Source organism: Watersipora subatra, chromosome 1, assembly GCF_963576615.1.
Source record: "Watersipora subatra chromosome 1, tzWatSuba1.1, whole genome shotgun sequence".
Classification (NCBI taxonomy): Eukaryota; Metazoa; Bryozoa; class Gymnolaemata; order Cheilostomatida; family Watersiporidae; genus Watersipora; species Watersipora subatra.
The window spans coordinates 55,224,604-55,245,201 of NC_088708.1; the positions used below are offsets into that span (position 1 = coordinate 55,224,604).

Below are 20,598 nucleotides of genomic sequence, written 5' to 3' on the forward strand. Positions count from 1 at the left end.
GAAGTAGACAATACATAATAAGAACAGTATCTAGCACAAGCTCCTAGTTATAGTCGCTATAAAATGGTCAAGTTTGAGAAACGCCGGAGACGTGGAACTTGATAGGTGAAGTAGCACTAACAGCTGCAGCAGTGTAAACACGCTAGCAGCTGTGTTAACAATTAACATTTACAAGTTGACATTCATTGTTGAGACCAGATGAAAAGTTGTAGCGAAGAGAACAGAACATGATCCACAAAGATGGTATTAAAATCGCAATGCACATTCCCTAACCGTTAGGTCACATATATTTACTGTACATAAAACATTTCAAATCTGTGAGTTTATAGTCAACTTAGCTGTGAAAAAAATTTAATAGAAATAGGATATTGTATATATATATATATTGGGAATTTCTATATATATATAAAAAAAAAATTGTTTCCCCACCCCGGTTAATCCATTTGGGTGGTAATTTATGCTCTATCTCAGGTCTCCTACCAGAGACCTAGGAGTTTGAGCACTCAACCGTTTCGAACCAGTAGCCCATTTGTCACTGCATTCTCCTGCTTCAGCTACAGGCAGTGGAGACCTTGTTTGGTCAGGCGACATCCAAGCCAGCATGGCTTTGATTATTGCACTCTTTATAGAGGTTGTAGACAATATACAGGCAAGAGTCTTGTCTAAAGACCTGCCAGAAAGATGCAGTTGTTGGGGTTTGAACCTAGGACACAATTGTCCCTATCCCAATACCTTGTATATATATATATACCTTATATATATATATATATATATATATATATATATATATATATATATATATATATATATATATATATATATATATATATATATATATATATACTCTGCTATGCAGAGTATAGATTTTTAGAAAATCTATTTAACAAAACTATTTAGAAAAAATAATAACAGTAAAATATTGCCCAACATCGGTCACTATATACTTCGATCTTGTAAATTCGAATGCTTATTCTTATAATTAAATCTTATAAAACCAAATAATTATTCTTATAATTAAATTTTGTAATAATCTCATAAGAATCGTTAAAAAAAATATCATCGTCATTTCCTTTACTTTCACTGCTTTGGACATCAGTTGGAATACCAAAGTACTCATAAGTGTCCAAAATGTCAGTTACTTTGAAATCGGCAAAAAAGAAACGATTACTTTTCAGTACTTCTGCGTTAATTACAGAAACCTTCGGCAATTGGACAATGCTATAGACTAGTGAAATGTGTACGTTTTTTTTCAGAAAATGCGCATGACTTAATGGTTCTATTCTCTGCCGCTCATCGTTTCGTTGGCCGGCCTTATAATTTCGATAAAAATAATGTTTGTCAAGTTTTAATAATGATTTTAGGCCGCATTAATCTGTCTATTTATGTATAATCCGATCAGATGGGTAAGGTTTAGGAAATTTTCTACAAATAATAAAGACTTGGTAACATATTTAAATAGGTTTATATGTGTTTTGTATCGTAATTATACTAAAACGACTCCATTGAAAAATGGTTAAATTTGTTGATGAGATTTCGGTACAAAGGTTTGCGACGGCTGTTGATGAATGATTTTCGTGAGTTGTGTGTACATATGCATTTATCATAAATCTCCCAAACAATCGCTTCGCTGGTGTTTGGTTGTGGGAAAATATATATTTCTAAGAACCTTGTATTAGTAACCATAAACAAGGAGGCTGCATAGCAGAGTAATGATCTACAGTACAAAAACAATAGTTTAAAGAAAGAGAAAATATTAAGGGCACAGACATGCTTGTCCAACTTGAGCAATTCACAAAATCTACGTTAGACGCAAAAGTGAGCAGAGGCCATGCAATGTTTCGCCAAGAAAATCCTAAAAATGTTTTGCTAGTGAGCGCAATGAGCATAACCGGGTCCGACGCATTGCTCAGGAATATACTTACAACTCTGCATGCACATGTTGCTAAAGGCGAGCAATGAGAAAAGACCGGCATGCATAGACATTGTTTTCCTATTGATCTGTTATCAGCCAAAAGATAGGACTCTCTTGAAATGATATAGTATAAGAATATGGTGGCACATGAGTATGACGATCTGTCCCACATCTGTCTCACATGAAGTTAATTTCAAGTCTGTATTTAGTATCATTAATATTTTGGCTATAACCTAAAAAATGAGTTTGGTATAAATTTACCCTAATTTTTGTAAACAATTGTATAGTATTACCAGTTTGTTTTTCAACAGGGTGAAAACTTGTTAGGGAGCCAGATAGGCTTTAGAAGGCAAAAGCCTCTCACGCCGGTTTGCAGGAATATCTAGTTTTCTCAGTTTATTGAGGTCCCTAAGCATTTATATACAAGGGTTAATTGGAGAGCATTCTTCTTCTTGCTTCGAGTTTGTGAGTGCTTATAAAACATAGTTGAGTATATTGTGATATATGGTCTATTATTAACCCTCCATTCATCTACAAAATGGCAGGAATTATCTATAAAATAAAAGCATCATGGCATCACAACTCCTAATATTTGGTTCAAGCATTGCACACCAAATTGCCAAGTGAGACATGAAATCACTTGTCTGTTTATAGGAAGTTACCAGTTATTCGCAAAGTTGGGAAAAATTAAATTGAGATTTTGGTTCTAGTAGAGACTTCATAAACGTAGCAGGCAGCAACATTGTGGTAGTAAAACTGGTATTTTTAATATTATTCCAATTCCGGAGCTACTAACTAGTTTAGTCATGAGGTGATGGCTGCTAACCAAAACTTCAACATGTAGGACCTTATGTAGGGCCTGTAGGGCCCTAATGTATGTCCTACTGTAGGGCCTAATTCTGACCACCCACAGTTTTGAGTAAAATAAATTGCCTCTTCCCACCTTATTTTTGTTTTGAGATATCATGCTTGTTCTATTGATTGGCAGTTCTTACTGATTTGCTTTTTAAATTTTAAAGCCAATCCTGCTTTTAGAGAGTAATATTGATGTCAGCAGTTAACCTACGCAGGCAGTTATAATAGTAAATAGAGTGATTAAACAAGATACATGTAAAGTGAAATGTCGAATAGGTGAAGTGTGAAGAGATTTTAAACATGGCTAGTGATGTTGCTAACAATGGACTGCATCTGACATGCTACACACACTTATGCTGGTATGGATGTCAGACATACGTACCTTTCCACATACATCAATGTACACTTAATAGTGACTAGAGTTATCACTAATGTCATTCTCATGACTACCAGGTTCAGCAGAGTTTATATGGAATTTAGGAAGCTAGGCATAGATCATGCTGCCATCAAATATACAAGTTGAAGTTGTTCAGTGCTGCCAGTAAGATATTTCTATATTAATGGGTTAAGAAACTACTGAAGTTAAAGTTTTACTTTGTGAATATAATAAATGTGTTTCTATTTATGGTAAAAACATTACCAGTAGTCCAGTGAAATACCTTCTTTAAGCAAAACTTTCTGGAAAAATAATTCTTATGAAGAGGAAATAATTGTATGACAGAATTACAAGAAAGTTAGATTAATATAGTTAAATGAATGTTACGTCTTTTCAAGATGACTTCTGAAGATTAGTCCAGAATACCTGTCATTTTCATCATAAGTGGCTAACTTCTTTCTCCAAAGTGTAGCAAGCCTACAAACAATCCAAACTATTGCTATAGCTCTTAGGGTTATATAGGTAAGCTATAGCTTTAGGGTTATAATAAATTCAGCTAGCCTACGCAGGCTGACGTACAAGCATACGAAACAATTACAAATTATTCAACAAAACAATTAAGGTTAATAACAATTTAGGGTTCTGTACCGCAAACATCAAAATGTTCAGACATGCTTTATGGCGCTGCTGGCAAACAACAAAAAACAGGTGACAGCAATGAGGTGACAGCAACAATATACACATGTGCCCAGGCACCACAACACTGTTTTGGTTCCCTTTGGTATTAAAAGCTCTCCGATCTGTATAGTTTAAATAATATTCAAGAATATTCATATCTTCGCAACTCCTTTTAGTGTATTAACTAGATCTTTTACCTGCGAGGGCCCCAGTAAATCCAGCGTTGTAATCACATGCAACTTCATTGCTTCTAAAGTCGGCTCTCTCATCTGTATACAAATCATTTGCATCTGGACCCCCAACTAATGCCCCATGAAGAATGTTAGGATTGTCAACGTCGGCGTTGTGGTCTTCCCAGTCACATATGGGGTCGTTTTCTGGCAGCGGACATGACCTATGTAAATGGTAATCATGTTTACCCCAAACAATTCACAGTTGCAGCTAAACATAAGAGAAAGTCCTAACTTGTGGGTCCATTGTGTTTTACCCATATGTATAAAAGTTTAAGGTCAACAAACTACTTTTACTAGCCAATAAATGTTGAACATAATTTTAACAAAAATAAAGCTGGAGTAGCGAGGTCAAAGATAAGTTAAGATAAGATAATGATCAAATTCTTGACTCACTTCAGAAAATAAATCTGCATATTCATGACATTGGAACTTTGCCATTCATCTAAGGAGAAAAATAATAACTACAGTTCAAGTGCTAAGGCTATATTAAAGGTTCAAGTACTAAGCCTACATTAAAGGTTAAAGAACTAAGGCTAGATTGTTCTTATATTTACCATTCACTAAGTCATAGCGACCTTATTGTGTAATAGAATATCACTACCTTCAGTATTACAGATATACATATTTTAAACTTGTACATCACTGATATCTAACTAGATGTAAAATACAAAAAGTTGTACATGGTTCAAGCCAATAACATACCATCAAATTTGTTACAGCTCTGATCTTTAGACCAATAGTTATTATTGAGGATTCGTTTTTAGCTGGAGATATAAAGATATAATCACAAGTTGTACTGTTTTTCATCAAATGATTATTTCTATAGCAAACTTCAGAGTTTAGGGCATGCCATCAGGTCATTTTTAGGTCATTTGGGTCATTCTTAAACAAAGAACATGAAAATAAAACATGTCTATATGAACTAATAGGAAAATGTTTTTAAAGTAATTTTACAAATTTGTTTTTATGGCCAAAAGATATTTGTCATACATAATCTTTACACAGTTTTATCTGACACAAAGACAGCTATGCCAACAGAAACAGCTACAACACCTTGTTTGCATCATTTAAGTATCTGTTTGTGTTAAGCCTTCTAGTGTTGGCCTAGCTCTCAATTTCTTCAATCTGCTGGTAAATAAAACCTTGAAAAACCTCATCTGACGTTAATACTTATCAAATATTTAGATTGAATACTTCAAAATTTTAATGGCTTTGACATAGGTTTAATATTTAAAATGAAATCGAAAATATTTTTTGTTATCCGTTATTCGTTTCAATTTAAAAGTCGGCTAACTAAAGTGATTCAGGGGTATTATTTAGCAACTTAGCAATAATATTGCTACTCATCTGGGTTACATGTGCTCATCTTCTCAGAAACTTATACAATATTGTAGCTGAGTCAGTTAATACCGGGTATGTATTTGACTGCTTTTCCGGCTTTCACTTATTAGCTATTCTTGGTGATATGAACAACACACCAATATGTGTTCCTGAGTAACATACGTAATAATTTAAGGTAGTTTTTACTTTATGAATGGTGATGCCACCATCTACGCTGTATGTCACGGCTAACGGCTCTCAAAATAAATACGGGAAGATTGTGAAGACAGTTCAGTTAAAATACAATTAGTATCAGAAGTAATGCTGACAGTTTTTAATAGCAACAATTGTTTAATTTGTTAGAGAGAAAAGAATATTTTGCTCATCGTATTAGACTAGCTTATTTTTTACTAGTTCAGTGTATTCAGACATTAAGGAGGGATGGGAAGTGCCCCAATAACTGTAGCATCAGTTCGAAATAGTGTTATAGCTTGAGGAATTATTTTACCATCTATCTTTGACAGGTCACCTTTCAATAAGGAAACCAGTATGACACACAAGATGATAATTTTTATAGCCTTAGACACAAGAAGTACACAGCCTGCACAGAGAAGTACTCATAAATGTACTTACGCTGCTCTGTGATGTGCTCGTTTTGGTGACGAGCTGTCGAAGCCGACAACATAACTCCTTCCACCATCGACAAGTCCTAGCATATAATCAATTTGACTCTTGGCAAAATCTCTGTACGTCTGCTCATTGATGCCTTCGCTAGCAGTCAGCAGCGAAAGGAATGCTGTGTTTGCTGCATACCGATTACTTCCGTTTTCTGAACGAAAAGCTAAACCAAGAGGAGTGTATGGTACATCATTTCCAGGAAGCCAGCGTCCAATAAACGTCTCCAGATTGCCACTGAATCGGCTGTCTTGCAGTTGATGGTAGAGTAAGAACTAGAATAAATGAATAGATGCTATTATATTTAGATCTGTATATGCGGTTGGTAACTTGGTTCATCCTATTTACGCTTTACTATGCATCAAACAGAAGATGGAAGTTCATTTGGTTTTTAATTTCGTGTTTTTATTTTAAATTCAATATAGTGTGCTCAATTCATCACAAAACATTCCTAATTCAAAAAAGAATTCGTGCGACTAATTTGTACATTATTTGTAGAGAACTCAAATTGTCCAATACTAACTGATATGGACAGCCTCCACAAACTGTATCTTGTAACTTGTTGTAGAAAGCAAACCTTCTGTAAAAAAACTTTAATCAACGAAAAATTTGAAATGATATAATTTACCTTATTTACAACTTACGTTTACTAGGCCTCGTTTGTCATTCCATTCAAGGGCCCACATATCCTGTTCAGAATCATCCCTGAGATAGGTTTGAGACTCTACGAGGTAGGTTGTCTCCTCACTAGTTCCCTGATGAGCTAAAGCTAGCCAAGCTGCTGCATGCGCCATCTCATCTTCCCATGAATTTGATCTGGTAATCAGTAGAGAAACTCCTAATATAATGGTATTAAAGTATCAGAGACTAGAGTTGTGTTCCTGATTCCAATATCCACACTGTGAATAAATTGTTGTAAGCTGAACCTATATATATTACTTTTAAAACTTTCACTATTTTGCAAAGTTATGGTAAAGTTATTAGTGTTAAACCAATGATATACAGCCCCCACAAGGATAGGCGATGGGCATCATGTGAACGAGGCTTAATGATCGAGCTCTGTTGGGATGAACCTGAACACGGCACCCGAACAAACAAATATGCTGAATAAAGCCCCTTGTACATTTACAAATGTTATGAACAATAGTGGTTATTTTAATGATCTGCTGGTTTCATTTTGTTGTCACATAAATATAGTTGCCCAATATCGTCACCATTATGATCAGTCAGTTGCCATTCACAAGCATTTACGATATTAATAGTAGCAATCGTAAAATATCCTAAATTCGGTTTTATATTTAGATTTTGAGTATGAAAACTACACTCTACAGCTTTGCCTGCTGTCCCATCTTATTGGCCAGGTAAAAAAATGTGACAACAATGAAAGACTTTGTCATTTTATATTAGGGGTGGCAAAATATTAATCAAAAACTAGAAAAAAAAGGCTGTTGTTTGGGTGATTTTGGGTAAATTATATTCAACTTTAAGCATATACTACAACACCTACCAATTTCAAAATTAAAAAAAGTAGATAATTTGAAACGTTTTATTTTCCATGGATCTGTTTTTTTAGTTAGGTGTTACCCCTACATTGTAGAAATTCAAAGTGTGCTACTGTGAACTGCGGGCATACTGACTGAATAAGTTAATAAAACGATAACAGCGAGTCGGGTTTTCCAAAACCTAACAAAGCAATGCGACCGCCCCGCGAGAATTGTGTTAGCTCCAAAACCCAGGCTAGCACAATATTAACAGTGCACGATAATTAAACCCCGCCCATATGATAGCCATCACCTATCCTTGGGGAGGCTGTATATCATTGGTCAAACATTAAACAAAAATTACCATTACAATAGCAGAAGAACTATAACATACTCAAAATGTAATTGCGCCATACCTTGCTATCAATATATGTATTCAGTTGATATGAAATTATGTTTTCCAAAAAACATGAAGCAATGACCTGAATAAATAAAATAGTATTCATTAAATATTTTAACAGCTAAGATATATAGTACTTTATTGGCAATAATTTCATTTTACAAATATAAGTGTTTTTTTAAATTAGGCCCTACAACAATAGTAAAACAAAAAAGGGAAAAAAACAACAGTTAGTCATTAAAATTGAATAAATAGTCCTACAAATAGTATTTAAAGTGCCTTTCTCTGTTAAGAGAACGGATATTAGGTGGAAGAATGTTAAAGCAGCTGGCAATAATATTTTCAAAATGATTGTTAGTGATTGTATGCAATTTGTTCATATCACACAAGTTGAAATGAGTTGAGAACCTGTAACTGTCATTTAAAAAACGAAGACACAAACCATGAAAAATCTTGAAACATTGAATTGAAGTAAAATAAATCTTTAGCATAGGCAGAGTAAGAAGATGCAAAGATTTGGAAATATCATTTGTTGGAATAATATATGCAGGAATATGATGTAGATTTGCAATGAGTCAAAATGCTCTTTTTTGCAACAAAAATAATTCCTTAGTGACATCTTAGAGCTAGATTATAATAAATGCGGATACTATAAATAATATGGCAAAATATAAACTGATAATAAAATGCAATAGCAGATTCTGAGGCCATGTATGGCCTGCAAAACTGGAGCAGAGTCAATGACTTTGTGACCTTACTACAAATAGTGTCGACATGATTACTCTAAGAGAGTCAATCTGTCAAAACAAATTCTAACAATTTTGTCTCATGTCTACAGGTGATGAATTGACTGTCAAACTTAAGAGTAAAGCTGTTTCGAAGGTTTTCATCAATATTATAAAGAAGAAAGTGTGATTTTTGTAAATTGATTGTCATATGATTTGAGGTACACAAGTTGCTGATAATTTGCATGATGAGATTGCAGTTTGCCTCAAAATGTTGCACATCTTTGTGATAACTTAAAAAACAGTATCATCGGTATAGGCAAAGCCTTTTGGAATAAGTCTAAGGTCCTTTATGTAGATTAAAAATAATACTGGAGCAATAAGTGACCCCTGTGGAACACCAACATCATTTCTTGTGTCAATGATTCCTTGCTATTCATGACAACCTTTTGGCCCCTTTTGTAAAAATAGGATTGAAGTATTTGCACCGATTTATTTTTAAAATCAGCAAATTCCAGTTTATGATATAGTATTTTGTGATTGACACAGTCAAAAGCTTTGCTGAAATCCAAAAACATTTAACAAATCTTTTCACTTCTGGTTTTTAGATCCAAACAGTTTGAGATTAGTTTATGAACAGCATCAGTGCATGAATGACTTTTTCTGAAACCACACTGATAAGGATGTAAAATATTATTTTTGGACAAATGAGAGTAGATATGAATATTTAAGTGCTTTTCAAAAACTTTAGATAAAATAGGGAGTACTGAAATAGGGCGGAAATTTGATGGGTTGCTATTATCTCCTCCTTTAAACAATGGAGTAACTCGTGCATGCTTCAATGCCGAAGGAAAACAACCATCAATCAATTGAGAGTTGTCTAAGAGTTGTCTTCTTTTCTTTTTGAACAAAATCGCTCGTAATAGAATAATGATGTGATTATACTTTCAGAAACAATGCACAGGTGAATACCTACCCATAAAATTCAGTAGCGTTTGGCAGAGCAGTAGTATATGTGTCTTCATTACTCTTAGCGAGGTGGTAGAGAGAAGTGGCATTGTTAAGCAAGTGGTTGCTGTACTCTGGGTCTGAAACAGAGAAAATGATTGCTGTACATAGCTTCTGATGTACAAGTACATGTAATTTTGATGTAGCCTTGAGCTACACACTTTATAGTCTTGTGGTATAAATCTGGTCCACGGAATATTTTTTCATATGATATTTACGAGGTATCTTATTCCAACCAATATGTAACTTCCAAAGTACTTATCAACTCATTTTACTGTTTGTGTGTTTACTTTTACTGAAATTTTTTTAGCAATTCTCCTAAATGTTTTGACATTACTTTTTAGTTTTAGTGTTTGACCATTTTAGCCCCGACTGATCGGGTAAATTTAGTCACTTTTAAATAATATATAATTAACACAGTAATTACTTAATTTTTATCCAACTTTCCAATTTGTTACTCCCTTTAGTTCTTATAAGTAATATTTTTAAAATGTTGAATTTATTAAAAACACCACAAAATAAAAAGAAGTATGTAAAAAGAGCCAGAGTTTCCACATGTTACAATACTTTAAAAGGCACTTTCCAAGCAAGAAATCTGTGTCTCTCAGAGTGCAAACATGGAAATACTCACTGACAACTTTAAACCTTATTCATATCCTAAGAGTTTCACAGAATCAGTATAATATTGCCTTACACAAACATAAACCATCTACTTAGCCTGTGATCAGAATACATAACGAGTGGGAGTATCTAAGCTCATTAGATGTCTTAAATAAGGTTGATCCAGCAGCGAAGGCTGCCGCAGTCTCTCCCATAACATCAGCCCCTCCACTCGTACTGGCTCCAGCACCCAGGACATAACTCGGCCTTGTGATGTTCTGCTCATCCATATCCTCAGGTCTGCCGCAGTGAGCATGATCAATTGTACCATCTCCAACCTGATCAAATGTGTTTATGAATATGTTTATTAATTATTTCATGTTAGAAGGTAAATAATATAGATGGTTGAAAAGAATGAATGTATTACATATAATAATATCTTTATATATACAAGATATATATACAAAAACATTACGTATATATCCAATATATATACATACAAAATAGCCATACATGTATATATATATTTCTCAAAGTTTGTGTTCATGTATGTGTATATGTGTGTATGAGTGTCCAGCTATAACTATTCAAATCTTGGAATAAATAATCCATTATGCAGAAGATTTGATCTCAGAACCTCCTGTTTACCAGATCGACACCTTACTAACTAAACCACAGGAGCTTAATAGGTTTGCTAGGCAATATTGTATAGGTCACTATATGGGAGCAAATAGACGACCGCTTTTGGGTCACAATGCAAAGCCATGGCATAGCGTAAGTAGCTTTCACTAATAAGTTTACTCAATTTACCCATTGGCAATGTCCCAGGCTAATAACAAATGGCAGGCAACTTTTATTACTTCTCATTATTTATAAGCTGATTTTTAATCCCCGGGCAACGCCGGGTAGCACAAATAGTACATGTATATATGCGTACATACACGTATCTATATATATATATATATATATATATATATATATATATATATATATATATATAAATATGTATAGATATATGTGTGTGTACATGTTTATACATGTACATGTGTTCATGTATATATATATACATATGTGTACATGTATATATATATATATGGCATCCAACTGACATGCTTGTCAGTCCGGATGTAGAAGTTCCAGAGGATCTTAGCGCGGTCATTTTCATTGACCTTACCAGGAGCTTCCCACCAGTGTTGTGGTTTATTAAGGCCATACTCATTACATAAACTTCCATACACAACACCTGCGACATGATTATGCCGCTCAGTGTATGCATTCAGTACCCAATGACTACAATATAGCCAGTAAAGAAAAAGAAAAGGTAGAGAAAGATCTCTTTCTTGGAGAAGAAATTGAAAAATGCTGGGATGTAAGAACAACTGTAATCCCAGTAGTCATTGGGGCACTGGGCGCAATAACACCGGCGCATAAAATGTGGCTTGCCCAGATACCGACAGCAACCAACTCGGGTGAGTTGCAGAAAAGTGCGCTATTGGGAACAGCTAAGATCTTGAGGTGAGTGCTTAAACTCCCAGGTCTCTGGTAAGGAGACCCGAGCAGAAACTACTACCACCCATACGGGTTAACCGGGGTGAGGAAACAGTTATATATATATATATATATATATATACCCATATTTCAGAGTTAGGAGTTGAATAAATATATACCAGTTAGGAGGTTTCGGAATATAAGGGATTAGGAGTTAACGCAAATATATATGGGAAAGCCTCCTATATGGTCTAATTTATCTACAATGTAGATATATATATATTTATTCACCTCCTAATTATTATATATTTTTATGGAAATTTTAGGAAAATATGCTATCATACAATATATATTCATAGCCTTATCATACTTTGTATATATGCATTCTAGAAAAACTGTCAAAACTTGGAGAATGTCTAGATGGTTGTTGTAAATTACATATCAATTTGAAGGTAAAATAATTCATACCTCAATGAGTAAGCAAAAATAATGATTACCAGGTAGCAGATTGCTACAACTTACACATAAATTAGAATGTTACCATTGTAACTTATGTAATAGTCACAATGGAAACATTACCTAGCATGGCACAGTTTACCTACCCTTTAGTAAGATGCCGTAATCTATATCATTTAGGAGTTTGCTATAACTTGTTTGTTTGAGAGGCTGCTCTGATTTACATATAATAAAGTATGTTACTATAACTTATAGATCACTTGAGAAAATGCTATAATTTGAATTTCACATAGTTGGTAGCAATTATCTATATATCAGTGAGAAGGCTGCTATAAGTTATATATTATTTAGGAGGCTGCTGCTATTTATAAATTGTTTTGGAGGTTGCTATAACTTACATATCATTGCTGAGGCTGCTATGAGTTACATATAGTTTAGGATGTTGCTATCACTTATAGATCACCTAAGACCTTGCTATAATTTGAATTTTCCATAGTTGATAGCTATTATTTATATATCAGTTAGGAGGCTGCTATCGATTATATATTAATTAGGAGGCTGCTGATATTTATATATCATTTAGGAGGTTGCGATAACTTACATATCACTGCAGAGGCGGCTATGAGTTACATATAATTTAGGATGATGCTGTCACTCATAGATCACCTAAGAACTTGCTATAATTTGAATTTTCCATAGTGCATAGCTATTATTTATATATCAGTTAGGAGGCTGCTATGGATTATATATAAATTAGGAGGCTGCTGATATTTATATATCATTTAGGAGGTTGCTATAACTTACATATCATTGCAGAGGCTGCTATGAGTTACATATAATTTAGGATGTTGCAATCACTTATAGATCACCTAAGACCTTGCTATAATTTGAATTTTCAATAGTTGATAGCTATTATCTATATATCAGTTAGAAGGCTGCTATGAATTATATATTAATTAGCAGGCTGCTGATATTTATATATCATTTAGGAGGTTGCTATAACTTACATATCATTGCAGAGGCTGCTATAAGTTACATATAATTTAGGATGTTGCTATCACTTATAGATCACCTAAGACCTTGCTATAATTTGAATTTCCCATAGTTGATAGCTAGTATTTATATATCATTTAGTAGGCTGCAATGAATTATATATAAATTAGGAGGCTGCTGCTATTTTTAAATCATTTAGGAGGTTGCTATAACTTTCATATCATTGCAGAGGTTGCTATTAGTTACATAGAATTTAGGATGCTGCTATGACTTATAGATCACATAATAGTTTACTATAATTTGAATTTCATATAGTTGGTAGCTACTATTTATATATCAGTTAGGAGGCTGCAATGAATTATATATTAATTAGGAGGCTGCTGCTATTTATATATCATTTAAGAGGTTTCTATAACTTACATATCATTGCAGAGGCTGCTATGGGTTACATATAATTTAGGATGTTGCTATCACTTATAGATCACCTAAGACCTTGCTATAATTTGTATTTCCCATAGTTTATAGCTAGTATTTATATATCATTTAGTAGGATGCAATGAATTATATATAAATTAGGAGGCTGCTGCTATTTTTACATCATTTAGGAGGTTGCTATAACTTACATATCATTGCAGAGGTTGCTATGAGTTACATAGAATTTAGGATGCTGCTATGACTTATAGATCACGTAAGAGTTTACTGTAATTTGAATTTCATATAGTTGGTAGCTACTATTTATATATCAGTTAGGAGGCTGCAATGAATTATATATTAATTAGAAGGCTGCTGCTATTTATATATCATTTAAGAGGTTTCTATAACTTACATATCATTGCTAACTTTCTGCTCACTAAAATAAACGAATAATGTAACTCAATATTTATAAATATGGTCTATGTTATAGTTTCTTATTCAATCACATATCGCTGCTGCACTGCATACAAAAACTTAAAAAAATTAGTTGGTAACAATGCATGGACGCAACTCAGTTACTGTGATTGCTAAAATGAAACACACACATCTTTGCTTGCTGTGCATATTATCTACAGTAATAATATGAATTACTTGCACAACATACTTAGTTACTCAATCTAACATACAATAACAGCAATGTCTTTCTATTCATCTTAAGCCACTCTTAGAACGTTAAGTAAAAACATTTTCCCACTCGGGAATGGAGTGTCAGGTTGCAAAACCTGCGCAATACCACAGCACCATAAATTGGGTAGATTCCAAACAAGCCCATTGTGCCTATGTAGAACCCAGGGAAAAACTTAATGTCACATAGAGAGCCAATAAAAATACAATAACATTCTATCTTGAGGGCATTTTCGCTTTTCAAAACTTCTTTCTTAATGCAATTTATTGTTAGCAATGATCAGTCGGGCTGGACCCAGCACAGTACCAAATTTTTTCTAACTTTAGATCTCTTGACTTTGGGTGGTTTTATTGATCAATAGTAATACTGAGTGCTATTATTCACATTTTACCAGTAATAATAATGCCCTGAACTGTCAAGAAATTGATAGAACATTCTACTCAGACACATTCACTTAAATTTGGAAAATGACCCAAAAAGATATATTTCTCATTGTGTAGTGAATTTCTGCTTGTTTTTAGTCAAGCACAGCGTTCTAAGTAATTTTTTGGGCTTGTCGGTTTGACAGTAAGTTGTCAGTAGACTGGCTGCTGTGGCATATGTTCTTATATTTGGTTTTTCTTTAAAAGAATTATTATAATTTATCTTAGAGCTTGTTGCTTGAATAATACATCATAGTGTACAGTGCAGTACAACAGATAATATCTATTGTCGGTATTGTATTATCTATCATAGTCATTGTTTTATGCAAATTTTCTGTACATAAAATAATAGCTAAGACTGCTTGATACAAAATAACTATTCAAGAGCATTACTGCGGAGTTGGTCTCTTTTAGTCTTCAAAAAGAGCACATTTATTGACAAATACAACGCAATGATAATAAGAAGGTTCAACAACATAAAAAATTCAGCTGGCATTTTTTCTCGCAGCCTTCTTTAGCAAGTTGTTGGCTCGAGCCCGAATCACTATAACACTTCTGTTAGGCAGCGTTGAGTGTATAGCATCCAACACTGATCTTGTTGGCAGTTTGCCTGATTTTTCAGTCCAGTGCTTGTCAAATTCTGCTTTTTCCTCTGCACTTTACCGTTTTCTGCTGACTGAAATAGTAAATAATGTGAATTACCATTTATAAAAATCTGATAAGCTATGGCTTTGATGAATCACATATCATTGCTCAGCTCCATTCAAAAGTTAAATAAGCTGGTTTATGTGCGGCAAGTCAAAACAGAATTGATGATTTCTCAGATACAAGTGAACAATAAGGACATTAATGCTCGTTAGTGTCATTTCTCATTTAGTAATATAATACTTAACCAATGTATTGTTATTCAAAACACACATATACTGTAGAAGGTACTTTGATGACCACTTCTATATACTACTTTAGTAGCTAATTATGAAACTAAATGGTGTGCCACTTGTGTGCATGCGATAGAGCAGTTTGGATTTCTATTTGCTTCAAACTATTAGAGAAATGATCAGGATTAACATTCATTGAGCAGTCTCAATGGCCAGTGTTCAGAACGATTGCTGCTAAGCTTAGTGTGACCTGACTGGGTAGCTATTTTTTGAGTCATTAATTAGGCTAATACTTGACCTGTGGGGTCAACCACTGTGGTTAAACACGCATTGTTCAGGTCTTCCTTGAAACCACTAATGCCTAGATTGCTCTAGATACCTAAATGCCTCTGACTAGGAGAGCTATGTTTTGTAACCTGGCAGCAGCAGAACACAAAGACTAGTGTCAGCATTTATGTAGGCAACGAATTTGACTGAAATACTTGAAAAGTTAGACACCTTTATTTTTTCTACTGCATTTGAGCTACAGCAAAATAATCACGCTTGTTTCCCCAGTACATTGTGTTAGTTTAATGCCACTTATCATAGCATCACCCACATTTAATCTGATGTCTGAAAATCACTCTTCGGTGTTGATAATCCATGTATGTCACTCTGCACTTATTTAAAATCAATGCATTTTTGATTAGATGCTACTGCACAAAGAGAAATATACCCTTGGGTTCTTTTTTTAAATTAATGCATTAGTGATTTGCAAATATATGAAAGCAGAGCCTTATTTAAAACTAAAATCTTTTTGCGTCGATATTTGCAAAGTTATGCTTGCTATTTTAACCTTGACCCAAAACTCCAATATTATAACAATCTGAAATACAGCTAAATTGACATAAGGTAGAATCTTAATTTGAAGGCCATGTTCATTTGAGTGCTACTCTAGAAGTGTTGAAAACTAGAGTGTCACCCTTTAATTGACAACCACTTCCAGCTGACTGCGACTTCAACATTCTTTGATCTTTGGATCCGATTTTGGACAGGATGGATAGAAAAATGTTGACAAATTTTTACTAACAATGACTCAGTTACAACAATAGCAATTAATACTTTTGTCAATGCATATTGAAGCGAGTTTTCTAACTTCTAAGCTTTACAGTGTTTTCGTTAAAGCTTTGAAAGCAGCACCGTGGAAATAATTAATAACTCTATCAGGCTGATAATAATTTTATTGTTTAAGCGGCTTTGATAGTTCGGCATATATGAAAAAACGGTTTAGCAAATATGATGAAATCTGTACTACTATTTGAGGCTAAAATTTTTTGCACATGCTACAGCATTAGAATAAGCAGTTAACGATGGCATTTTGCAAGCTCAACGCCCAGTGTATATGTTAACACTGGATCACAGCTTAGTTTGTGTGTTATATAGTTTTTATGTGTTTTTTTCAAAAGAAGTAACGTTCACTTGAACGGTGGCGTTCTATCTTTAACCGTCATCTATTATAGTACAGGTCTAGTAGAAGGGCGTTTAAATGAATGGGGATTCAATTAGAGATTACATAATATTTTATTAACCCTTTCACCGCTGCATGCACATTTAGGCGAAATCAATGGACGACCGGCATATGTGCATGTTGCGAATTTCCTGGCAATTGCGTAGTAACTTAATTTTATTATTCGTTGACAACATAACTAACAGTCTTTAAGACTTTTTATGGTATTGACAGTGTTGTCCAAAAGTTTCCCTGTAAAATTACCCTAAACTCACGAAGCAATTTTAAATTTTTGTTTAGGACTTTTCAACATAAAAAGAAACATTTGTTCTTTCTGATTTTCGAAATATTTAGTGCTATTATAGCTTTCGCAAGTACATCCAGAATTGAAAACAGATAATTACTTATGTTGATAACATTATTGATGATTGTTGATGACTGACGGATTAAGATTTTAGTGATTACACATATAATTAAAGTAGCAGCTCCAATAGTGACTCCAATGGTGGTCAAAGTAATAGTTTCGTAAGAGTAAGGAACATGGTAGAGCATTGTTTTTCGAGATTCGAAGGGATCGTAGCTTCACATAGCATTAGCAATGCACGAAGTAGGAATGCATTAAGTTTTTTGAATAGTACTATTTTTTAACGTGTTGGAAAAATAAAATCTATAACAAAAAGGTTTTAGATAGAGTTGAAGCTAATAAAGATTGAACATATATTATGAAGCACAATCGACAATTTTTGCCACTATAATTGGAAGGGTTAAAAAATGCAGTGCCATGGCATTCAAACATAGATTTTATAGTAATATTATTTCTTATAAATTTTTTGAAATAAAACTTTTATTAATGTGGCACGCTCTTGTGGAAATTAACCGTTAATCAGCAACATACCCCCTTCAAGAAAGCGTCCAGCTGTGCTTCGTACCATTTTCCATCTGGTGGATATAGTGCTTGGATGCGGTGACCAGGTTTCTACCAAAATAAGCAAAACAATTTTAATAGCCCAAACAGATGTTATGCAGATTAAAAATTGATGCAAAAAATGCCTGATGTTTTTAGGTTTTTCAACAAATCCGTGTCCCTACCTCCCATTACTAAAATTCTATGAAGCAGTAATATTTTATCTCTTGCGATATTCTTCTACAAAATTGAAACATAGATTTAAAAGCTTCAGCAATTTAAAGGATTTCATTTACTCCAGTCACTTACTTATGACTCAGCCTCTAGTTTAAATCCGTATCAAATTACAACTAAAATGCATCAACTTGTTAATTACAATAAAAATAATACATTATCATAACTTTATACTGCCCTAAGCAAGCAAAACGCCCCATCTGACAAGTTTTTCAAAATTCACTTTTTTGGGCTTATATGTAATTTAGGTTGAGATCTAACATGTCTCGAAATTTCATATATTTGAGACCACCAGAAATAGCACTTTTCACAATGTGCAAAACGCCCTATCCACATTTACCACACGTAAAGTGGCAATCAAAGCTCTCTATCGGCAGATACAGCGTTTTGATTGGCCTGAACATACACAAAGTTGGACATTATGAGCAGCATTATGTAATCAAAGAGTATATAAACAAAGGGAAGCGAAACTGAAGCATATATATTTGGTTGTTTTAAGGCAGCTCATACAAGCTAGTGCACTTCTAAGTGCTCATCTTATTGCTATATTTTTTATCATAATATATTTATTATGACAGGACGATATCTAAGTGACAAAAGTCTCGATTTAAAGATCCGACTCAGAGATTTGATGAAAAATTTGTTTTAATTACATGTCCATTGGAAGGTTTTGCTTTTTTAAAATACTGACATTATTGCACTCAGTTGTTTGCTCTAAATTATTTCAATAAAAGCTTTTGATCTTTTTTAAACTACTATTTTACTTACTCCTTTCATTTCATGACATCAGGTTTGAAGGATACCTAGATCTTTGATCATCTCTTAACTTTTGAGCTAAACATGGCTATTACAGGGCTTTAATCCATGCGTTGACTGGATGAGTAATAAGAATTGCAACATATATCATTTTGTTGACTAATTGCGGGTTAATATCAGAATTTAAACTTGTAATCCTTTGATAATCCAGTCATGGCAAATGGTCTTGTGGCAAACTAACAATGAGAAACCAGTCCAATTATGCAATCAAAAGGCCCTATCTGCAGTGATAGGGCATTTTGATTGCCTAGTGCCAGCTTAGTAAATTGTCAATTTAAGCAAACAAAATGCCCTAAGTGAAATAACTCCTTTGATTTTAAAGTTTCACGAAAAAAAAATTCGGTAAAGATTGTTGGATATCTCACCATAATAAATAAAAAAAACAACTAAAATACTGCTAATACTGATGCCAGGCTCGACCAAAACGCGTTTGTGCTTGTGCTGAACAATTTACAAATATCACGATACAGCGTTTTGCTTGCTCAGGGCAGTAAAGTATAGGCTACTAATGATTCTGCCTGTTTGGTGCTATCAATCAGCTAACACTACTAATCAGAATAAAAAGCATCCATAATTATTTTAATGCTTTTTAAAAAGTTACAAAAGTTAGGAGCATCGACAGAGTCACAGATATTCATCAATTGCTGGCTACTGTGCTATATGTTACCATAACTATTTTAATGTGTGTCGGTTAATCTCACAAAGCTACCCTCGTGTATAATTACAAAGTTATCATTTTATGAAAATTAGTAATAATTTCATTCTTTTAGCATTATAAAGTTGGGGTTTCTTGACCTTTTTAACTTGACAATATTACGATCTTGCAATTAAGGCAGTAAAATCCAAATCCGAATTAGCTGCGAAAACCTATGCATTGTTGTTTGCCGTCGCAATTTGATGACATGAGTAAGTTGCTTTGATATAGTATTTAAAGTGGCTCACCCTACAGGTCATAAATGGCCACTACCGGTCTAACCTTTTGCATTGGTATTGAGGCGAAGTAAAATACTTTTTCATGATGCCTTTTCACCATAATATGGTACAATTAATTCAATGACAAAATTGGCAAAAGTAATATAAAACAATTGTGACAAACAAATATACCAATTGTGACATGATTAGTCTGTTCTTCTGCTGCTGAAAAACCCTAAATGGCTAGACGCGTGAAAAAAGCAAAATGCTTAGCAGCTACAATCTCGCTAGAAGGTTGAACTTATGTGATAAGTCTTTAGGTTGTGTAGGAGTGAGAGGTTGGCTTGTTTCTTACAATCTATTTAATCAATTGACTAGCATGCAAGAAGATAGCAAGCCATGCCACATTAGGAGAATGAGTCACTTTAAGCACAAACCACAATAGCATAAGTACATAGGTCATTTCTGCTAGTGAGAAGACCTTGGAGAATAAGACCACATTATGCAATTCTGTGAAGATTTTATTACTGCAGTTATACTTGTGCTGCAATACTTCTAATAGAGTGAAAAGCAAATAAGCTGCCCAACCACAACCTCCTTCATTATAAAGTTTCAAAGAATAGGAATAACAACAATAGCTTTCATTC

At 33.8% G+C, this 20,598-nt stretch overlaps 1 pseudogene; it reads right to left on the minus strand.

Annotated features, from left to right (window-relative positions):
• Positions 1 to 3,542: 3,542 nt before the first annotated feature.
• Positions 3,543 to 20,598, minus strand: part of LOC137389063 (uncharacterized) — a 37,289-nt pseudogene continuing 20,233 nt past the window's right edge.